The sequence below is a fragment of the Pseudophryne corroboree genome, chromosome 9 (assembly GCF_028390025.1).
Source record: "Pseudophryne corroboree isolate aPseCor3 chromosome 9, aPseCor3.hap2, whole genome shotgun sequence".
In the NCBI taxonomy this organism is placed as follows: Eukaryota; Metazoa; Chordata; class Amphibia; order Anura; family Myobatrachidae; genus Pseudophryne; species Pseudophryne corroboree.
This window is the reverse complement of record NC_086452.1, coordinates 410214336-410233987: the sequence shown is the minus strand read 5'-3', so window position 1 is coordinate 410233987 and position 19652 is coordinate 410214336. Positions and strand designations below refer to the sequence as shown.

Below are 19652 nucleotides of genomic sequence, written 5' to 3'. Positions count from 1 at the left end.
ACCTCAGGTAAACAATGGAGATGGATGGATACTAGTATACTTATGGATGGACTGCCGAGTGCCGACACTGAGGTAGCTACAGCCGTGGACTACCGTACTGTGTCTGCTGCTAATATAGACTGGATGATTGATAATGAGATGAAATCAATATATATATGTATGTATATATAATATCACTAGTACTGCAGCCGGACAGGTAGATAATATATTTATTAGGTAATGATGACTGATGACGGACCTGCTGGACACTGTCAGCTCAGCAGCACCGCAGACTGCTACAGTAAGCTACTATACTATAGTAGTATGTACAAAGAAGAAAGAAAAAAAAAAAAACACGGGTAGGTGGTATACAATTATGGATGGACTGCCGAGTGCCGACACAGAGGTAGCTACAGCCGTGGACTAACGTACTGTGTCTGCTGCTAATATAGACTGGATGATTGATAATGAGATGAAATCAATATATATATGTATGTATATATAATATCACTAGTACTGCAGCCGGACAGGTAGATAATATATTTATTAGGTAATGATGACTGATGACGGACCTGCTGGACACTGTCAGCTCAGCAGCACCGCAGACTGCTACAGTAAGCTACTATACTATAGTAGTATGTACAAAGAAGAAAGAAAAAAAAAAACCACGGGTAGGTGGTATACAATTATGGATGGACTGCCGAGTGCCGACACAGAGGTAGCTACAGCCGTGGACTAACGTACTGTGTCTGCTTCTAATATAGACTGGATGATTGATAATGAGATGAAATCAATATATATATGTATGTATATATAATATCACTAGTACTGCAGCCGGACAGGTAGATAATATATTTATTAGGTAATGATGACTGATGACGGACCTGCTGGACACTGTCAGCTCAGCAGCACCGCAGACTGCTACAGTAAGCTACTATACTCTATAGTAGTATGTACAAAGAAGAAAGAAAAGAAAAAAAACACGGGTAGGTGGTATACAATTATGGATGGACTGCCGAGTGCCGACACAGAGGTAGCTACAGCCGTGGACTAACGTACTGTGTCTGCTGCTAATATAGACTGGATGATTGATAATGAGATGAAATCAATATATATATGTATGTATATATAATATCACTAGTACTGCAGCCGGACAGGTAGATAATATATTTATTAGGTAATGATGACTGATGACGGACCTGCTGGACACTGTCAGGTCAGCACAGCACCGCAGACTGCTACAGTAAGCTACTATAGTAGTATGTATAAAGAAGAATGAAAAAAAAAAAAAAACACGGGTAGGTGGTATACAATATTATATATATATATATATTATATACAATTATATATATATATATATATATATATATATATATTAAACTGGTGGTGATTGATTATTAAACTGGTGGTCACTTCAGGTCACGTTGCAACTTGCAACTAGTACTCCGAGGCCTAAGCAGACAATCACAAAATATATTATTATACTGGTGGTCAGTGTGGTCACAACAATGGCAGTGTGGCACTGACTCTGGCAGCAAAAGTGTGCACTGTACGTTATATGTACTCCTGAGTCCTGCTCTCAGACTCTAACTGCTCCCCACTGTCAGTGTCTCCCCCACAAGTCAGATAATACACTTACAGTCACACTATCTAATCTATAAATATCACTTCAGCAAGTAGTATAGTAGTATACAGTATAGTAGTACTCCTCCTAATAATGCTCCCCAAAATACTGTGTCTCTATCTTCTCTAAACGGAGAGGACGCCAGCCACGTCCTCTCCCTATGACTCTCAATGCACGTGTGAAAATGGCGGCGACGCGCGGCTCCTTATATAGAATCCGAGTCTCGCGATAGAATCCGAGCCTCGCGAGAATCCGACAGCGTGATGATGACGTTCGGGCGCGCTCGGGTTAGCCGAGCAAGGCGGGAAGATCCGAGCCTGCTCGGACCCGTGTAAAAAACCTGAAGTTCGGGCGGGTTCGGATTCAGAGGAACCGAACCCGCTCATCTCTACTCTGAATTACCCCCTTGTTCCGTAAACTTCTACCGAAGGCAGACGTAAAAGACCTACTGATTGACTGGATCCACCGTCTTCCCAGACAGAGGTCCTCGTTGTCTCCCTTCCCTAAAGACACTCTACTTAGTTAGAGTCCACTTTTTCACTATCAAGGAAAGTCTCTTACGTGCTGCTCGGGATGCGGAGGACTCTGACATCTTGGGAGGCTTGCAACTTTTCCCAGACTTCTCTGCCTACACTATCTCCAAGCGGAGACTATTCGCTCCAGTCACTGCTGCCCTGTGTGCTCATGATATACGATACAGGTGGGATTTCCAGTGAAACTGATGATCACCTATGACAACTCCTCGTACGTCGTCTCTGATCTGGATGGTGGAGTGAAGTTGCTTGCGGACTAGGATATTTCTGTGAAACTTCCCGCAGCGCCTGTCCGGTGTACTCCGCCTCAACCTAAATGGTCTACTACTTGACTTTCTTCCTGATTGATATCCCTACTACTATATTTATGTTCAGTTAGATTACCTTCTTTTTTCTGTTGTATATCTTTTGGAGACCGTCGAAACATCTTGGTCGGGTTCCGTGAGTTACTGTGTTGGTTCTACCTGTATTTGATTTCTTGTATACTGTCAGTGTCTTCAATGTTTTCACTAATTCTCGCTTAAGTTCTGATAATATTTCAATGGTTTTTTTTGTTGTGCTGATTTATGCCGATAATTAAAATTTGTTTATATTTAAATTAGTACAATTATTATCTATTTCTTCACACATTTTTGTGAAGCTTGTTTATGTCCAGATTGACCCTGGGTGGACTGTTGTTGTCTCCCCCCCCCCCCCTCCCCCCCACCTACTCTACTGTTTTCCCCTACAGTAGCAATGCAGATCCAGTACGCTGGATCTTTTGGGGTTTTGGGGTTTCTTTTCTCCCTTGTGCCCCCTTTTTTTCCTTTTTCTTCTTTTCTCTTTTTGCCTCTTTTTTTGCTATCCCTGCTGTTTTTCCTGATTGCCCTCTCTCCCCCTTAATTTTTGTGCTAGTAATGGAGCCTTTAGCGGCTAAAATTAGATCTGAGGGAAACATTCCTGGATTGATAAGAGGCGAGACCTCACATAAATTGTCTCTATGCAGAAGGTGTACTTCTCTTTGTCTCCCACCCTACCTCTTCTCTTCCCCACTTTCACGACATTTTAGCTAGCTTTAGTGACGCTTCTTTTTATAAACTGAATACTACAAAGAGGGACACTCTCCCTATTAACTTACCTGACTCTCTTATAGCCACTTTACATTCTCACTATCCTTATAACTGGAGATCTGAGTCCCTCCAATATCTTGGAATTCATATTTCCCCTTCCACTTCCTCTCTCTTTGACATAAATATACATCCTCTTCTTGCAGCTCTTCAGTCTCTCGCATCTTCTTGGATGTCATATGAAATCTCATGTCTGGGTAGATTAGCAGCGTTTAAAATGACTTTATTGCCCAAGCTTATGTATCTCTTTCGAACTATACCATTTACATTTCCAAAACAATATATGGATAAGTGCAAACTTCTGCTTACTAAATATATCTGGAAATCTCACCCTCCTAAGTTGGCCCGTAATAGGATGATCTTACCTGAAAATCGTGGCGGTCTCTCACTCCCGGATTTAAATCTTTATCAGGAAACTTGTATCTTAGCATCTCTTAAATATTGGAGGTGTTCTTCCTCTACTTCTACTTGGGTACCCATTGAAAAAACTGTCTGCTCCAACTATCCACTAGATGACCTTTTGTGTATCTCTAAGCACTAGTGATGTGCACCGGACATTTTTCGGGTTTTGTGTTTTGGTTTTGGATTCGGTTCCGCGGCCGTGTTTTGGATTCGGACGCGTTTTGGCAAAACCTCACCAAATTTTTTTTGTCGGATTCGGGTGTGTTTTGGATTCGGGTGTTTTTACAAAAAACCCTAAAAAACTGCTTAAAGCATAGAATTTGGGGGTCATTTTGATCATAGTTTTATTAACCTCAATAACCATAATTTCCACTCATTTCCAGTCTATTCTGAACACCTCACACCTCACAATATTATTTTTAGTCCTAAAATTTGCACCGAGGTCGCTGGATGGCTAGGCTAAGCGACACAAGTGGCCGACACAAACACCTGGTCCATCTAGGAGTGGCACTGCAGTGTCAGGCAGGATGGCACTTCAAAAAAATAGTCCCCAAACAGCACATGATGCAAAGAAAAAAAGAGGCGCACCAAGGTCGCTGTGTGACTAAGCTAAGCGACACAAGTGGCCGACACAAACACCTGGCCCATCTAGGAGTGGCACTGCAGTGTCAGACAGGATGGCACTTCAAAAAAATTGTCCCCAAACAGCACATGATGCAAAGAAAAAAAGAGGCGCACCAAGGTCGCTGTGTGACTAAGCTAAGCTACACAAGTGGCCGACACAAACACCTAGCCCATCTAGGAGTGACACTGCAGTGTCAGGTAGGATGGCACTTCAAAAGAATTGTCCCCAAACAGCACATGATGCAAAGAAAAAAAGAGGCGCACCAAGGTCGCTGTGTGACTAAGCTAAGCGACACAAGTGGCCGACACAAACACCTGGCCCATCTAGGAGTGGCACTGCAGTGCCAGGCAGGATGGCACTTCAAAAAAATTGTCCCCAAACAGCACATGATGCAAAGAAAAAAAGAGGCGCACCAAGGTCGCTGTGTGACTAAGCTAAGCGACACAAGTGGCCGACACAAACACCGGGCCCATCTAGGAGTGTCACTGCAGTGTCACGCAGGATGTCCCTTCCAAAAAACCCTCCCCAAACAGCACATGATGCAAAGAAAAAAAGAGGCGCAATGAGGTAGCTGTGTGAGTAAGATAAGCGACCCTAGTGGCCGACACAAACATATACTCACTCATATAATCCTCCACCATTCTTTCAATGGTGACAGAATCATATGCAGTGACAGTAGACGACATGTCAGTAATCATTGGCAGGTCCTTCAGTCCGGACCAGATGTCAGCACTCACTCCAGACTGCTCTGCATCACCGCCAGCGGGTGGGCTCGGAATTCTTAGCCTTTTCCTCGCAGCCCCAGTTGCGGGAGAATGTGAAGGAGGAGCTGTTGACGGGTCACGTTCCGCTTGACTTGACAATTTTCTCACCAACAGGTCTTTGAACCTCTGCAGACTTGTGTCTGCCGGAAAGAGAGATACAACGTAGGTTTTACAACGTAGGTTTTAAATCTAGGATCGAGCACGGTGGCCAAAATGTAGTGCTCTGATTTCAACAGATTGACCACCCGTGAATCCTGGTTAAGCGAATTAAGGGCTCAATCCACAAGTCCCACATGCCTAGCGGAATCGCTCTGTTTTAGCTCCTCCTTCAATGTCTCCAGCTCCTTCTGCAAAAGCCTGATGAGGGGAATGACCTGACTCAGGCTGGCAGTTTCTGAACTGACTTCACGTGTGGCAAGTTCAAAGGGTTGCAGAACCTTGCACAACGTTGAAATCATTCTCCACTGCGCTTGAGTCAGGTGCATTCCCCCTCCTTTGCCTATATCGTGGGCAGATGTATAGGCTTGAATGGCCTTTTGCTGCTCCTCCATCCTCTGAAGCATATAGAGGGTTGAATTCCACCTCGTTACCACCTCTTGCTTCAGATGATGGCAGGGCAGGTTCAGGAGTGTTTGCTGGTGCTCCAGTCTTCGGCACGCGGTGGCTGAATGCCGAAAGTGGCCCGCAATTCTTCGGGCCACCGACAGCATCTCTCGCACGCCCCTGTCGTTTTTTAAATAATTCTGCACCACCAAATTCAATGTATGTGCAAAACATGGGACGTGCTGGAATTTGCAGATATGTAATGCACGCACAATATTGGTGGCGTTGTCCGATGTCACAAATCCCCAGGAGAGTCCAATTGGGGTAAGCCATTCCGCGATGATGTTCCTCAGTTTCCGTAAGAGATTGTCAGCTGTGTGCCTCTTATGGAAAGCGGTGATACAAAGCGTAGCCTGCCTAGGAACGAGTTGGCATTTGCGAGATGCTTCTACTGGTGCCGCCGCTGCTGTTCTTGCTGCGGGAGGCAATACATCTACCCAGTGGGCTGTCACAGTCATATAGTCCTGAGTCTGCCCTGGTCCACTTGTCCACATGTCCGTGGTTAAGTGGACATTGGATACAACTGCATTTTTTAGGACACCGGTGACTCTTTTTCTGAGGTCTGTGTACATTTTCGGTATCGCCTGCCAAGAGAAATGGAACCTAGATGGTATTTGGTACCGGGGACACAGTACCTCAAACAAGTCTCTAGTTGCCTCTGAATTAACGGTGGATACCGGAAACACGTTTCTCACCACCCAGGCTGCCAAGGCCTGAGTTATCCGCTTTGCAGCAGGATGACTGCTGTGATATTTCATCTTCTTCGCAAAGGACTGTTGGACAGTCAATTGCTTACTGGAAGTAGTACAAGTGGTCTTCCGACTTCCCCTCTGGGATGACGATCGACTCCCAGCAGCAACAACAGCAGCGCCAGCAGCAGTAGGCGTTACACTCAAGGATGCATCGGAGGAATCCCAGGCAGGAGAGGACTCGTCATACTTGCCAGTGACATGGCCTGCAGTACTATTGGCTTTCCTGTGTAAGGTGGAAATTGACACTGAGGGAGTTGGTGGTGTGGTTTGCATGAGCTTGGTTACAAGAGGAAGGGATTTAGTGGTCAGTGGACTGCTTCCGCTGTCATCCAAAGTTTTTGAACTTGTCACTGACTTCTGATGAATGCGGTCCAGGTGACGTATAAGGGAGGATGTTCCTAGGTGGTTAACGTCCTTACCCCTACTTATTACAGCTTGACAAAGGCAACACACGGCTTGACACCTGTTGTCCGCATTTGTGTTGAAATAATTCCACACGAAGAGGTGATTTTTTTTGTATTTTGACCAGGCATGTCAATGGCCATATTCGTCCCACGGACAACAGGTGTCTCCCCGGGTGCCTGACTTAAACAAACCACCTCACCATCAGAATCCTCCTTGTCAATTTCCTCCCCAGCGCCAGCAACACCCATATCCTCATCCTGGTGTACTTCAACAGTGACATCTTCAATTTGACTATCAGGAACTGGACTGCGGGTGCTCCTTCCAGCACTTGCAGGGGGTGTGCAAATGGTGGAAGGCGCAAGCTCTTCCCGTCCAGTGTTGGGAAGGTCAGGCATCTCAACCGACACAACTGGACTCTCCTTGGGGATTTGTGATTTAGAAGAACGCACAGTTCTTTGCTGTGCTTTTGCCAACTTAAGTCTTTTCATTTTTCTAGCGAGAGGATGAGTGCTTCCATCCTCATGTGAAGCTGAACCACTAGCCATGAACATAGGCCAGGGCCTCAGCCGTTCCTTGCCACTCCGTGTCGTAAATGGCATATTGGCATGTTTACGCTTCTCCTCAGACGCTTTTAATTTTGATTTTTGGGTCATTTTACTGAACTTTTGTTTTTTGGATTTTACATGCTCTCTACTATGACATTGGGCATCGGCCTTGGCAGACGACGTTGATGGCATTTCATCGTCTCGGCCATGACTTGTGGCAGCAGCTTCAGCACGAGGTGGAAGTGGATCTTGATCTTTCCCTATTTTAACCTCCACATTTTTGTTCTCCATTTTTTTAATGTGTGGAATTATATGCCAGTATCAATAGCAATGGCCTACTACTATATATACTGCGCACAACTGAAATGCACCACAGGTATGGATGGATAGTATACTTGACGACACAGAGGTAGGTAGAGCAGTGGCCTTCCGTACCGTACTGCTATATATACTGGTGGTCACTGTCAGCAAACTGCAAAACTAAAAATGCACCACAGGTATAGAATCTAGATGGATAGTATACTTGACGACACAGAGGTAGGTAGAGCAGTGGCCTTCCGTACCGTACTGCTATATATACTGGTGGTCATTGTCAGCAAACTGCAAAACTAAAATGCACCACAGGTATAGAATCTAGATGGATAGTATACTTGACGACACAGAGGTAGGTAGAGCAGTGGCCTTCCATACCGTACTGCTATATATACTGGTGGTCACTGTCAGCAAACTGCAAAACTACAATGCACCACAGGTATAGAATCTAGATGGATAGTATACTTGACGACACAGAGGTAGGTAGAGCAGTGGCCTTCCATACCGTACTGCTATATATACTGGTGGTCAATGTCAGCAAACTGCAAAACTAAAATGCACCACAGGTATAGAATCTAGATGGATAGACTCTAGATGGATAGATGGATAGATAAACTCTGCACTGTACTCCTCCTATATAATATACTGGTGGTCCCCAGTACCCACAATAAAGCAGTGTGAGCACAGATATATGCACCACACACATACTGGTGGTCACTGGTCAGCAAAACTCTGCACTGTACTCCTCCTATATAATATACTGGTGGTCCACAGTACCCACAATAAAGCAGTGTGAGCACAGATATACATATAGATTGGTAAATGCTCAATTAGCTTAGTGATATCATTCAGGTGCTCGAAAGAAAGGGGTATTTCTGAGCAAGAAAAAAAGCAATTGGTTTCCCCAGCACCCTGAATGACCCCAAATATACAGAGAGGCCTTGATGCGGCTTTGGGGCTTAACCACACATTTGCGCAAATATGTGTAACGAAGATCTCTGAATTCTATTATCATGTGGGATTTATATCTGGTTACTGTTATCATTCAGGGTGCTGGGGAAACCAATTGCTTTTTTTCTTGCTGAGCACAGATATATGCAGCACACTGAGCACAGATATGGAGCGTTTTTCAGGCAGACAACGTATACTGGTGGTCACTGGTCAGCAAAACTCTGCACTGTACTCCTCCTATATAATACTGCTGGTCTCCAGTCCCCACAATAAAGCAGTGTGAGCACAGATATATGCAGCACACTGAGCACAGATATGGAGCGTTTTTCAGGCAGAGAACGGATAAAACTGGTGGTCACTGATCAGCAAAACTCTGCACTGTACTCCTCCTATATAATACAGCTGCTCCCCACTCCCCACAATTAAGCAATAAGCACAAACGGAGAGGACGCCAGCCACGTCCTCTCCCTAACATTTCCAATGCACGAGTGAAAATGGCGGCGACGCGCGGCTCCTTATATAGAATCCGAATCTCGCGAGAATCCGACAGCGGGATGATGACGTTCGGGTGCGCTCGGATTAACCGAGCCATACCGGAGAATCCGAGTATGCCTCGGACCCGTGTAAAATGGGTGAAGTTTGGGGGGGTTCAGTTTCCGAGGAACCGAACCCGCTCATCACTAATTGCTACCACATTCTTCTAAGACTTCCCCTTTACAGTTTAGTCTAAGTGAAGCTTCCTTCTCTTAATGTACCTCTTTCAGTGCTGTAACTAGACATTTTAGCGCTGTGTGCAAGAAACGGCATCGGCGCCCCCCCTTAACGTAAACCGGCGCAAAAAATATAGGGGCGTGGCTTCATGGGAAAGGGGTGTGGCCACAAAATATTACCAAATAATACAATGGTGCACAGTAGTCTACATTATTCAAATTACGCCGCACAGTAGCGCCACTACACCAGGTAGTGCCCCTTTTTCACATTACGGCAGACAGATTCCCCTTTTTACACATAACGGCAGACATCGTCCCCTTTTTTACACATTACGGCAGACAGCGTCCCCTTTTTTACACATTACAGCAGACAGCGACCCCTTTTTTACACATTACGGCAGACAGCGTCCCCTTTTTTACACATTACGGCAGACAGCGTCCCTTTTTTACACATTACGGCAGACAGCGTCCCCTTTTCACACATTACGGCAGACAGCGTCCCCTTTTTAACACATTACGGCAGACAGCGTCCCCTTTTTACACATTACGGCAGACAGCGTCCCCTTTTTACACATTACGGCAGACAGCGTCCCCTTTTTACACATTTCAGCAGACAGAGTCCCCTATTTTACACATTACGGCAGACAGCGTCCCCTATTTTACACATTTCAGCAGACAGAGTCCCCCTTTTTACACATTACAGCAGACAGCGGGGGTCATTCCGAGTTGATCGCTCGCTGCCGTTTTTCGCAGCATAGCGATCAGGCTAAAAAACGGCTGTTCTGCACATGCGTATGGGCCGCAGGGCGCACGCGCCAAGTAATTTCACACAAAACTATGCAATTTTACACAGGGGCGAGCAACGCTTTTCAGTCGCTCTGCGGATCGGTGAGTGATTGAGAGTAAGTGGGTGTTTATGGGCGGAAACTGACGGTTTTCCAGGAGTGTGCTAAAAAACACAGGCGTGTCAGTCTAAAACGCAGGAGTGGCTGAAGAAACGGGGGAGTGGCTGGCCGAACGCAGGGCGCGTTTGTGACGTCAAACCAGGAACTAAACAGTCTGCAGTGATCGCAATCTAGGAGTAGGTCTGGAGCTACTCAGAAACTGCAGGAAAAGATTTTCGAGCAATTCTGCTAATCTTTCGTTTGCACTTCTACTAAGCTAAGATACACTCCCAGAGGGCGGCGACTTAGCGTTTGCACTGCTGCTAAAAGCAGCTAGCGAGCGATCAACTCGGAATGAGGGCCAGCGTCCCCTTTTTTACACGTTACGGCAGGCAGAGTCCCCCTTTTACACGTTACGGCAGGCAGAGTCCCCCTTTTACACGTTACGGCAGGATAGGTCCCCCTTTTACACATTATGGAAGGCAGAGTCCCCCTTTAACACAGTACGGCAGGCAGATTCCCCCTTACAGCCCCCCCCCCCACTCTTTGATTGTAGTGTAGTGTAGTGTAGTGAAGTGTACTGTGGTGTAGTGTACTGTAATGTAGTGAAGTGTAGTGTAATATACTGTAGTGTAGTGTAGTGTACTGTGGTGTAATGTACTGTACTGTAGTGAAGTGTAGTGTAATATACTGTAGTGTAGTGTAGTGTCTGTGTAGGCAGTGGCACTTACGTGATGTGTAAGTTCTTCCAGCGCTGTTGCCGGCTCCTGACTCCTCCTGACAGAGTCCACTTCACAGGCAGAACTCAGCCGCAGCGCTGTCAGGACCTCAGCAGCAGCGGCGGCTTCAGCGGGACACAGGTGCGCGGGCGGCGGCTTCAGCGGGCGGGCGGCAGCAGCTTGGCTGGGAGAGGAGGCGGGTGGGTGGAGGACGGACATTGCAGCTTCACGTGCTGCAGCACTATAAGCTCCAGCTTGGCTGGGGGAGGAGGTGGAGATCATCGCGGCTCTGTGTTGGCGGGGGGCGGGCATTACTCGTGGCTTCATGAGCTGTACTGCTAGCTCTGGCTTTGAGGCGGGGGGGAGGCGGAGCTGACAGTCTCATCACCTGAGAGTAGATTGTGAGGCCGGCTGATTGCGCCCCAAGTCATCCTGCGCTGTGCCCTCGTAATTGTATTTTGTTCTCTGTTTTTGTCCTTCTTTGTTTGTTGTTTTTCTCGAGAGATAACTAGTGGACGTTCTGTTCCCTTTGCATACTATGTCTCACTGATGTCTCCATATATTTCAAATTGTGATATTTTTTGATATTGATACTGTATTTGTGTATATGCCATTTTTCTTCCCGTGTTTGTTCCCCCTACCATCCCTTACCCCGCTGCTTGCAAATTTTCCAATAAAAATTATTGAAGTTAAAAATAAAAATTGAAAAAATCATGTTGACCTTTTCATGTGTCGACATTTGCCATGTCGACCTAATGCATGTTGACCAATAGTGGGCAACCTAAGTGCTGTCGACCTAAAGATCGGATACCAGCTGGATGCGGGCTCCTCGGGGTATAATACAGTACTTGTTAGTGGCTGAGTCAGAGGTGCCCCCTCCTCCTCTGCCCCTCTTGACTGGCATCTCTCACAAGGGCCAATATAGCCAACCAGCAGTTATGGCTCAGCCAGGTAACCAGCAAATCCTGAATACCTGTAACACTGAAGTATTATTGCTGGGTGACAGATGCTCTGCGAGCCCTGCTATCAGGTAAACACAGAAATAACCTGGTCCCACAAAGCAGAGCCTCGTTTTTGCACCCAGGTGTATAATAAGACGTATTCATCTACTTGCTGACACATCGGCCTACAAATCCAAGTGCACCTCAGCCACAACGCCAGCACAGTAGACCTGCAGAAGAAGCAGGTGTTCTACATTATTTCCATTATTTTAGAATTAGGAGAATTAAGCTGTCATTTCGCCTAATTGTCAGCATTGTTCAAATAAATCAATACTGTATTTCAATTAATAAATAGGCAGTCGTGAAGAAGCTGCTTTAATTACTGTACAAATTAAGATTGATTAATTATATGACACTAACCTTTTGTCTGTAACATTTCAAGCCCATCCACGCAGTTCTATTACAGTAACCAATGGTTCTGCCTTCTTCACCTTTGTTTGATGGAGACATAGGGGGTCATTCCGACCCGATCGCTCGCTGCAGTTTATCGCAGCGCAGCGATCGGGTCAGAACTGCACATGCGCCAGCGCTGCAGTGCGCCGGCGCATGCCGGACGGCCGACGACCGTCGTTCCCCAGCGATCGCCTCTGCCTGATTGACAGGCAGAGGCGGTCGCTGGGTGGGAGGGGGCGGCGCGGCGGCGTTTGGCCGCCATTATGGGGGTGCGGTCCGGCCAACGCAGGCATGGACGGACCGTGTGGGTGGCAGGCCGCAGCGTCTGCGTGACATCACACGCAGCCGCTGCGACCAGGGGCAGCGATGATCAACTCCCCGCCAGCCGCAGAAGCTGCGCTGGCTGGGAGTCACTCCACAAGTACAAAAGCATCGCCGCTGTGTGATGCTTTTGTACTTGTGCGGGGGGAGGGCTGGACAGACATACGGGTCGGACTAGCCCTGTGCTGGGCGTCCCCCCGCATGTCAGGGAAGATGATTGTAGCTGTGCTAAATTTAGCACAGCTACGATCAACTCGGAATGACCCCCAATGGACTGATCATTGTCTGTTGGGAACCAAATCTTATTATATAGCTGTCAATTTATTGATTTCTATGTTTATGTTAATGATATTGTAATTGAAAATTATACTCTTTCTTAATGGGGTTTCTGTGGAATAATCAATGCATTCTCCATTTGCATCATATTTACTCTTGAATATCCAGAACAGATACAGTGAAGGGTATTCAGTTAGCCATAGGGTGTACCCTGCAACTTATTGCCAGAAAAAAATCCCTGTGTGGCGGGGAAAAGGCTATTCAGTTAAACAGCCTTTTTCCAACAGCGAAACCCACTGATTATGCATAACTTGTGGAATTAATGGGGTATTTTTCCCACACGCAAACCCGATTTATTGTTTTTTCCATAGACTTTACTGTGCAGCTCCATGAGCTGCTAAGTTCATCCCGACTGTGGCCTTGTACGCAGCGTATTTCTCGTTAATTGAATACCTCTGGCTCAGCAATTAGCCAGGGGCTAAACCCACGCGGATAATTGAATACCCCACAGTGGCCTGCCTCATTGGATCAGGTCTCACATGATCTCCTTGACTCCGGAGATTTGTCTATTGTCCTGAATGCCCTGCAAGAGTCTCCATTTGAAACTCTTGAGTCAGTGGACCTTAAATGGCTCACAGCTGAGGTCCTGATTCTGCTGGCTATTGCCTCTGCTAGAAGGGTGTCAGACTTCAGTGCTTTGTCCTGTCGTCCACCCTTTTTGATATTTCATCGTGACCAAGCAGTTCTTAGAACTCGCCCTGGTTATTTACCTAAGGTGATGTCATATTTTCACCTTAATCAAGCGATTGTGGTTCCAGCCTTCATCTCTTCCAAATTGTCCTCCAAAGAACGGTCTTTGGATGTGGTACGGGCTCTCCGTATATATGTGGACAGGACTGTCTCTATCAGGAGGTCAGATACCCTCTTTGTACTGTTTGGTTTCCACAAACGTGGATGGCCTGCAAATAAGCAAAGCCTTGGCCAGATGGATTAGAATTATGATTGCACAAGCTTATGCGCAGGCTGGACTCCCAGCTCCTGCTGCTATTAAAGCCCATTCTACCTGGTCTGTTGGACCCTTTTGGGCGGCTCGTCATGGCGCGTCCGCAGAACAATTGTGCAAGGCGGCTACGTGGTCCTCAGTGAACACGTTTATTAGGTTCTATGCCTTTGATACTACCGTCTCCCGGGATGCTTCCTTTGGATTCCGGGTTCTCATACCCGCTAAGGTGCATCCCCTCCCTTGAGGAACTGCTTTAGGACATCCCCGATGTGTTACCTGTGGAACACAGTGTACCCCGCTGCAGAAAAGGAGATTTATAGTAGACTTACCATGTGTCACGATTCTGCCGGCCAATTCTACAAATACGCCAATTTTAGAATTGCCACATGCGACGTGGGGGTATTATTGAACCACGGGATTAATCTAACACCTTAGCTGCCACCACCAAGAGGAAATTTAGCATCTAATTGCAAGGTAGTCTTTGCTTCTAGCTGTCACACACACACTGCAATACTTAGAAAAGTAGGTAGATGTGGGTCACACGCCTTCGTTTATAAAAACTCACAGAATCAGAACTAAAAATTAGATGTTTAATTTCAAGAATACTTCAGAGCTTTAGTTACAAAAATGTGTTACAAAACTTATTAAGAATATTTTAAAAACACACACAAAGTACAGCAATCTCAAAACCAAATGAAAAGAAATAAAAAAGACAGAAAACCTAACTCACTTACTCAAACAAACTTAGGTGGTTCTGTTGTGGGGGAGTTTCCCAGAATAGCCCTGGTCATCTCCAACATATAGTTGAGTCCCCAAGAGATGCCCTCTCTGTCCCAGTGAGAGGGACAGATATAGCCCTCAGCTGCAGCAGGCCCCCACCCTTGGGCTTTTTTAACCACTTCCCTGCTGGACACTAAATATACACCATTTTTACATATTGTTGGTGCTTGGCAACAGGCAGGGGGAGGGGGTGTAGCTCAAAGGCATACTGTATGTCACATCTTCCTAAGCATGGAGTTGTGGATTGAAGTTCTAGAGGTTTATGATGCTAGCCAGGAAATAGGATTCCTGAACATTCCAGTCAGGGCATTTGTTACACTTCCCTGGTCTGTTTACAGAGCCCCCCTGTTGACATAAACTAATTGGGCTTATCAGACCTCATTGTCCAGAGCTTGGCAATATTTGCTTTGAACACATGCTTTTGATGTAGAAATGCAATCCCCTTTTACAACATCATGTCAGGGTCCCAGACCAGAGATCATTTTATATTTTGGACAATACATAACCCTGAGGGCAGATCACAGGAGAAATTGTGATTTCCCTGACATCTCCCTCTAATAAGTATTTATAACCCCTGGTCTGGTCATTGCTTTCATCCCTAACTTTAGGGTCTGTAGATCTCCCCCAGCCTACATGCATGGAGGTCAAATGCAGGACATCGCCTGTCAGCCATTTTGTCACACCTAAGCTGAAAGAATACAAAATTATATATATACAGTCACTTGAAAACATTATTGGTGATTATTTCTGCACGTAATTACCAAACCTTAAATCACATATAATTTGTGATCCTCCTGTCTGCGTTTATTAGAAATAGACAAAGAAAAACACAACGTCGACATTTCAACAATTTGTCAACATTACATAAGTGTCAGCTTGATGAATGACATGTTCAATGTAGACATTACAACTATGTTGACATAGTTATGTCATCATAATGAATGTCAACATAATAAATGTCAACAAGATATACAGTACCGCAGCCTCCAGAAAAGCTGTATTACAATACACTAAGGAGTGTAATAACTAAACAGTGGGTTTTCAAAGACTCCAATTATCTGTGGCTTTGACCTCTGGAGTTAAAATGGCAGTAGCATTGCCAAAAATGCCTGATTTAGGGGCACACAACATTCATCAAAATATGTTTACAGGATATCCCCCCCCCCCAAAAAAAACACATGTTTTTTGGGGTTATCTGCAAATATTACATACCACCCAGGTCTGTCTCTTCCATTTGGTTTAATGGGCAGTTGCCCAAGGGCCCCATGATTCTATGGGCCTGTGACCGAAACACCCCTCCCCCTTGCTGGACAGCTTCCACTGCCGCCTAGATATATACTGTCAGGGGGCAGTCATTCGGCAGCTACAAGTGCCTCTTACTCTGGTAAATCCACTATAGGGGAAAACATTGTAGAGTGCATGGTTCAGTGGTCTGCAGTATGGACTTGTGTCTATGCTACACAATCATTTAATAGAAGTAGGGAACGCACAGCCATCGTTGTCAATAGCACCCCAACCCCCATCCCCACAGACGCTGCTGGCACCCCCCCCCCCCCTCCCCACATCACAGCTGCTGCCAGTAGGGACCCCTTTGCATCGCTTTGACCAAAGTCCTACGCTCCTGTAAAGATAGCCCTGATACCACCTGGATGTACTGCATGTACAGGGATTGGAGCAGATATAGGAGATATCTGCTTCAGCCTTTGTTTTCCATCACAAAACCAGTCTTCATAAGTTGCTATGGGGGGCTGCTAAAGTGCTGAATTTACCAAGTATTCTGGAGCTTGGACCTGGTGGCTTTGCCTTCTACAGTTGATGTTAGTCATTGTAGCCTATGGGCTAACAGATCACAAAATGTTTTGGGAGAGGGATCCATAGGAGTCCTTGCTGGCAATGGCCTCTAGTATGTGCACAGTCTGCTGATTATTTCAGGCACAGCAGCGGGCCGGGTGCCGAACATATAAGTAAGGTGATCACATTAGCAATCTTTACTTTTACACATGGTATGGATGGACTCCTAGCAACCAGCACTAACTGTCCTAATGGTGGGATTACATTCCATTTCCCACCATTCCAGCAAACAATCCCTTTACCCGACCCGCATGCTAACTGCTTTCCATTTCATTTGCACAGGTAACAAGTTAAATGAATGGGATTGGCTGCCCTAATGCACATCACAAGGTAAACAAGTGATTCTTATTTCTTAATTCTAAATCCTCAAGCATTTTTGGGAGTACTTGCACAATGAATAATCATCATGTTAACATATATTTTGATTCGGTATATCCCATTACATAACGAAATGGGGAAATGATAACATCTGGTCTCCATAATCTGGAGAAGATTGCTGTTTCCTAAGCCGCCAGCAAACCCAACAGTTGACATGATTTATTTGTGGTATTAAAGCTGACTATGGGCATTCGTCCACTGACTAATTACAGAGTCTATCAAAAATAAACAAAAGACTTGTAGGTCAAGAGTTCAAATCCAAATGAAGAAAACTTTTCATCCAGCCACACATCACATTCTATAACAATAAACCATAAAGCACTTGGCAACATTACTCCATGATCTAGCAGAATATAATCATAATATAATAACTTTTGGTCTAGAAAACCTCATAAATTCGGACTCTTGTACAATTCTAATTGTGCTGACAGAGATGAAGGGAACTTACTCCCCCAGTGTGTCAGGTGGCAATTTATGGAGTGAAAAAAAAACCTTTCTCGCCCTAGAAAAGCAGTCATCCATAGATCAGTAAGTTGTCTATTAATTATAGCGCATACTTTCTTACTTGTATATCTTCCCCTCTAGGTAAATCCAGAACAGAGGTTGAAGTAGGGGATGTGTGTTGACGCGTTTTGACACAAATCCCATCATCAAGCCCCCAGATTACTCATTCTGCTGGAAAAGAGGGCGGGACCTCTCAGGGGGAGCAGGCATGTACTGTATGTTAAGATGACAACTTATTTTTGAGAACAGCATCCGGTCTTACAGTAAATAACCCCTTGCTATGCTTATATGAAAACAGTCTTACTTAAATTAATGTCCTCTAGGCAGGGCTTAAAGTGGTCCAGGACAGGTGGTGGAACTTTCCCCTGCCATCTCCCCCCCGCCTCCCATTAGGCAGAGCCAGGGCCAGTGCTAGAGATTTCGGTGTCCCCCTGCAAACTATAAATTTGTGCTCCAATACTTGATAAAGAGACAATGGTCTAATAAGGAAGAGGTGTAGTCACACCTTAGTCCCCCCAAATCAAACTACACCACACAGTAGCACAATCTTAACCCATTACGCCGCATGTAGTGCCCTTTATTCATATTACACCACATTGTAGTGTCCCTTATTCACGTTATGATGACACACAGCAGTGCCCATTATTCACACAGCACTCAGTAGTGCCCTTTATTCTTGTTATGCTACACAGTCGTACCACTTATACACGTTACGGAATTACTGTGCACCTACAATTACAGATGGTGGAACTCAGTTCCACTTCATCCCCCCCCCCCCCCGTCCTTCCCCCATTTAATCCCTGCCTCTAAGGAATAGAAATTGCATAGTCTCACTGATGACCATGTATGTACTGGTGCAAATGACTAAATATCCGCTGCAAAGTGCTACATTTTGTCTAGGTGATAAACGGGATCAGGTCTGAAGATCGATACTGTCTATGTCGACAATGATTAGGTTGACCACTTTGGGTCGACAGTCACTAGGTCGACAGGGTTTCTAGGTCGACGTGTGCTAGGTCGACAGGTCAAAAGGTCGACATGAGTTGTTGTTTTTACTTTTTTTGAACTTTTTCATACTTAACGATCCAAGATTGGAACGGTGCCGAGCGAAGTGGCAGTGGAGCGACGCACCTTGCCTGAAGCATGGCGAGTGAAGCAAGCCATGCGAGGGGACACAGTGCACTAATTGGGGTTCCCGGTCACTCTACGAAGAAAACGACACACAAAAAAAACAAAAACTCATGTCGACTTTTTGACTTGTCGACCTAGCACATGTCGTTCCAACCCTGTCGACCTAGTGACTGTCAAACTATAGTGGTCGACCTAAACATTGTCGACCTAGACACTGTCGATCTAATGATCCACCCCCGTGATAAACAATAAAAACTGTTACTAATAAATTAAACTCTTGTTTAAACTAGAGATAAGCGGGTTCGGTTTTACTCGGTTTTGCTCAGATTTACTCGGTTCTCAAAACGGCATCTTATTGGCTCACGGATGTCTCTTGTATTGGATAGCCAATAAGATGCCGAGTAAATCCGAGTAAAACCAAGTAAAACCTGAACCCGCTCATCTCTAGTTTAAAGCTTTACTAAGTTCTGCTAAAAATATTTTACTGATGTGCCAGCCCCCAGAGTTTTAGATGCACATTTTTTTCCACGGGCTCTGATAGTCCTGCAATAAGGAACAGGCGTCAGAGAAGTGTAAGCATGGGGAATGGGAGTTGGCATCCTCCTTTAGCTGGGTACACACTAGGACGACCTATCTGACGCATACACACTTACCAATCATCGGCCCGATGTGTTGAGCAATAGACATATCGTACCCACCAGTGCGCCCACGATATATCGACCGTTTCATTGAACGGCCAATATATCGGCCAGTGTGTACCCAGCTTTAGACATCTCCTCGTCTTGCATTGATTGATTGCCTGCTCTTTATTACAAATGATATGTTTCTGAGTAGGTTTCCCAGTCTTCCCAGTTTAATGAGTAAACTTCCCAGTCGCTGATCACCAGGTCCACGTTTACAATGTCAACAGGAGAAGATTGACATTGATGATGTCAACGTGGATAAAATGTTGACATAAATGTCAACACCTTCAAAAATGTCTACATTTACAGAAAGTCAACTTTGGAAATGTCAACAGTCTGTATTAATGTCGACAATCCCAGGACACTGAGGGGTAAATTTACTAAAGGTACTGAAAATGAAAACTGGTGATGTTGCCC

General features: G+C 45.4%; 1 long non-coding RNA gene across 1 annotated transcript in view; it reads left to right on the top strand.

The window, feature by feature from the left end:
• The window catches only part of LOC134957089 (uncharacterized), a 63437-nt gene extending 45218 nt beyond the window's left edge, over positions 1-18219 (top strand). The window contains exons 3-4 of the long non-coding RNA XR_010186451.1: positions 16822-16869; positions 17503-18219. This is a non-coding gene — a long non-coding RNA (uncharacterized LOC134957089). The remainder of the gene's footprint in view (positions 1-16821; positions 16870-17502) is intronic.
• The last annotated feature ends 1433 nt before the right edge of the window (positions 18220-19652 follow it).